Raw genomic sequence first — 4829 nt, 5'->3', positions numbered from 1 at the left:
GAGGGCCAGATGGCGCGGGGGAGGGCGCGCTCTGCACTGGGCAGGGGCCTCGCTGCCTCCCGCCGGACCACACCGAGCCTGCGGGAAGCCATCGGTGATGCCAGCTCGCCTGAGCGCAGCGCTCTCCTTGTCCAAGCCCTCCCCACCCCCCAGCTTCCTGGAGACTAGTTTTCCCACTTTCCAGATGGGGAAGGAGAATTCGGTGATAGAGGGAGGACCCAGACGCTCTGAGTGGTGCAGTTCCCTCAGAAGAGCCCTGGTTTAGCTCCATCCTCGGGGGTCTTCCTGGGTACCCCCAGCATCCTCAGGCCTGGGGAGAAAAGACAAGCCTTTCCCGCCTCCTTCGACGGCTCGCGATGCCCCCGGGGGCTGGGTTGCAGACCCGTGCAAGGGTCGGCTGTGAGCGCGGCTCCCTCCACTCGGGCAGATCTGAGCCACGCAGGGTATTAAACTCGCCGCTCAAAGGCCCGGTAGTCCTTCCAAAGGCACAAGAGGACCCCTGCCCCCCGTGGGGCGCGTTCTTCTCGTTTTCTCCTACATAACCCCGAGACTGGACAGATGTGAGAAGCTGCCTCCTTCCAGATCAACATTTACTGAGCGCTTAGTGGGAGCCGGGCCCCAGGCAGAAGATGGGGAGAGGGTGTGAAAAAACGAGCTGGACGCAAACCCTGCCAGGAAGACACAGTCGGGCAAAAAGTTGGGCTCTTGAATAAATGGGTGATATAAGTATTATGGGACGCCAAAGGGACACCACATCCCACATTTCAACCTTCGGGCTGCGGGGGCTGGGACAGGGAGGGTCTTCGTCTCCTTCCTCTGTGTGGTGTTCGTATTCCTCCCTCTTCCCCCGGGCTTCTTCCAGCGTGGCTGGTCCTCTTCTCTTGAAAAGGAGGGAGTGGATCTTCAGTTGATGCTCCAGTTGGTACCGCGCATCTCACACTCCCATTCGTGAGAGCACCTGTTTGGACTTGGCGTCCCGCGAGGAGGCTGGACAGGTGCCTGGGTATTATCACCTACCTTTTCAGATAAAGAAGGTGATTGCAAACCTCTGCTTCTGTACACGGTGCTGTAGGAGTCGCCAGGACTTAGTCCTTTCACTGCTCGCACAGTTTTCCAGGAACCAAACACTGTGACCTTGAGGAATCACAGTTCTCCCCCTGGGTGCGGATGGCCATGAGAGGTCCAGCTTCTAAAGACAACCTCGGACCGACCATAGGCTGGGCAGACGCCGGCAGCGCAGAGGTTCAGGGCTGCAAAGACACCCGCGCTCCCGTTCGCTTTAACTTTGGCCAAGATTCTGCCTCACTGGGTCTCTAACTCTGCTGTGCTAATCTTAGATTCCACTTCCCTCCCCCCCCACACATATTAAAATTCGTTTTTTAGAATGAAATGTTTCAGTAAAAGCATAAAAGAAAAAAATCGTATTTTAGCATCTCTACATTCAAAATAAACGTTTTGGTATATAACTGCTTCCATTAAAAAAAATCACTTTTATTCTTCAAAAGTGATACCATATTATGAAAACACTATTCATGAATTTCAAGACAGTTTGCATCAAGTTAAAATCGTACTTTAATTCTATTTTCTCTCGAACTTTCTGAAGTCCTTTTGAGCATCTTAACATATTGAGACTATGCAGAAAAAATATATAGAAAACAAAAAATGAGGGCCAGTTTGTGGTGTGGTGGTTAAGGTGGCTAGATCTATATTATATAGCCAACTGTGTGGTTCAAGTACCAGACCTGACAACTTGAAAAACACACTGGAAGTGTGTGTGTGTGTGTGTGTGTGTGTGTGTCCAAAATCCTGAAAAGTCTAGAAATGAAGGAGAAGAAATTGAGGCATAAACATCCCCCATTGGGGGGAGGGGATGCTTTCTCTCTCTCTCTCTCTCTCTCTCTCTCTCTCTAGCAAACACACATGCCCCTTGGCAATTTTTTTGTTTTTTAAAGAGAGGGAAAAGGAAAACCTTATCAAACAGAAATAACTTTTATGACTATTAGATAAATCCTACACATCTTTATAGGCCTGGATAGGTATTGTGATATTGTTCTAGTTCATACTATATCTAATAACAGAAAATACCAGAAACTGGGTAATTTATTTAAAAAAATAGAAATTTCTTCAGCTCATGGTTTGAAGGTCCAAGGTCCAGGTCACCTCTAGTGGGTTTTCCTATTGGTGGCTCCACATGGGCATCAAATAACACAGGGACAGGAATGTTCATCTCTATGTGCTCTTCATGTGTCCCTGGGTTTTGCATTTTTGTTTTTTTTTAATTTTCCCAGAAGGCTCACGTGCCCACCAGAGAAACAGAAAGAGAGAGAGAAAGCACCCCCCATTGGGGGCACAGTTATGTCACAACTCCTCCATTTCTCCATCTTATCAGGATTGGGACATGCACGTGCACGCACACACACACATACGTGCACATGCACACACATGCGCGTGCACAAGCACATACCGTGTATTTTCCAAACTACACACCACATATTTTCCAAATAACAGGGACCAGGATTCAAATTGCCTGGTCAGTCATTTGGACTCCTGCTGCCTTAACCACCAGGGCATGAGGCTGGCCCTATCCATATATCTCTTTTATAATATCCCCTCTCCTTATAAACCCACCAGAGGCCAATCATAGGTCCCTGCGCTACTCATTTAATCACACCCAAAGGCCCCACCTTAATCCCCTCACAACCAAATCCCAGCACATGAATTTTGCGGGAAACATCTAAACCATAATAGATATTGATATCGAGATATATGAATGAACAACAGATTTGACTGATAGATGAGAAAAAACTAATTTATTTTAAAATGTTAATACTTCATAGTTGCTATTTTTACATTTAAAGTATCTTTTCTTTAATGTTTTCTTTATTCATAATACAGCACGTGCACACACGCAAAAATGACAGAGAAAGAGAAAGATGAGCACCCTTCACAGGATCACACCCCGTTCTCTTCCTGCAGTCCTTCAGCCATCTAGATCTTGGGCACCCACGCACGTGCCCAGTGTTTCAGGCTGACCAGGCAGGGGATTCACACCACGTGAACGCAGGGGATCTGACAGGACATTATTGCTCCACCGCTGAGCTACCCAATTTTCTTTTAATAGAAGAAAAGGAAACTAACACAAAACTAAAGCACTTTTACATAATTCTTTACCACATGAGAGAGATCATTTCCTAAATAATCCTACAGAGGTCCAGAAAAGAGATGACAGAAAACAATAGAGTGAAATAATTGTCTTTTATTGGTAGATCTTTTTTTTTTTCAGTGATTTTTGCCATAGGGCATGTGTGCTCACAAGAAAGAGAGAGACTGCCACGCCGCAATCCCTTCTCTTCCATTCTCCTCTTGGGATCTTTGGGGGAACGCACACACGCGCGCCCAGTGTGAGTTTAAGACGCTGGGTCTGGGACTCGAACCATGGTCAACTACATGGGAGTCCAGCGACATAGCCATTACACTAACTGCTGGTCCCTGTAGATCTCTTTATGTTAGAGAGTGGATAACTTTTCTGCTATGACATTAGCACATTTCTTCCAGCTGCCTTTATTCACATCCTATATTTGCTAGTTGTGTTACTGTCTTTCAATTGCTGCTTGCCATTCTATAACTGTAATTCTCATGGTTGTTTGTATTGGATCTGTAATTCAATCGTTCCAATTCCAGCCCTCTCCTCTACTTCTGCTTTCTTACCTACGAAATCCATCATTCCTTTATCAAACATTATCTACCTTCTGCTATGTGCCAGACACTGTGCTAGTCTCTGTGACTATGTGGACAATAAGACAGGCAAGGTCCTGCCTGTTCTTGTGAAGTCAGTGTTTTAGTGAGGAGAGACAAATTAGCAAATAAGCAAGATAATTTCAACAGTGATCAATGCTATTGAGACAGTCAATCCGGGTGAAAAGCTAAAGCAGGATGGAGCAAGACAGGGACTATCTCCAGATAATCGGGCCTACAAGAAGAAGCCAGCCATGGGGCCTGGAGAGAGTGTTCCAGGAAGAAGGAACAGCAAGGGTGAAGGCCTAGAGGCACACAAAAACAAGATTATCAATCTTCAACAAAGGCTTATTGAGTCAGACAGGCTGACAGTTGCAGTCATCATTTCTATTGGGTCAAGAATCACATGTCCTGAGCTCGCCATTTTATCTCTAGCACCAGCTCAGCATATATATAAGGGGACTTCAAAAAATTAATTGAAAAATGAAACTAGGAGTCAGCCAGTAGCATGTTAAGGTGACTGAATTCCATGTGATTGACTGCACAGTTTGAGTCAGGACAGGGCAGTTTGATAAAAAAACACCAGGGCCCACGTACAATTGTGTGTCCAAAATCCTGAATGGAGGAGAAGGCGCTATGGTGCAATCATCCCTTTGGGGGAGTCTTTCTCATTTTTCTCCGTCTCTCTCTCCGGCAAGTGCGTACACTCTATAGCAAATTTTTTTGAAAAAGAAAATAAAAAGAGGAAGTGTGGCAGAGAATATGTGGGAGAACAAACCCACCAGACAGACATGTCAGTTCCTTACAAACCCTCAGGCTTCAACCATGGGAGCCCCGTGGTGATCTTAACCCTAATCTCCCAAAGGTCTCCCCTTTCAACAATGAAGTTGGACTACGTTTTCACTCTCTTCATCCCATCAAGACCAAAACTTGACACTTGACCTTCTGGGAGACACATTCAGATGACAGTAGTCTTCTGCTTTCCCCCTGACCTCCAGGCCTTGGAGTCTGTTTGCTGGGGCTCCCATCCTCCCAGATGCTCTCTCGCCAATATCTATGCGGTATGAGGTCCTATTGATTCATCCACCCACTCT

Source organism: Tupaia chinensis, unplaced genomic scaffold, assembly GCF_000334495.1.
Source record: "Tupaia chinensis unplaced genomic scaffold, TupChi_1.0 Scaffold000513_1, whole genome shotgun sequence".
In the NCBI taxonomy this organism is placed as follows: Eukaryota; Metazoa; Chordata; class Mammalia; order Scandentia; family Tupaiidae; genus Tupaia; species Tupaia belangeri.
Note: the sequence above shows the minus strand (reverse complement) of the source record.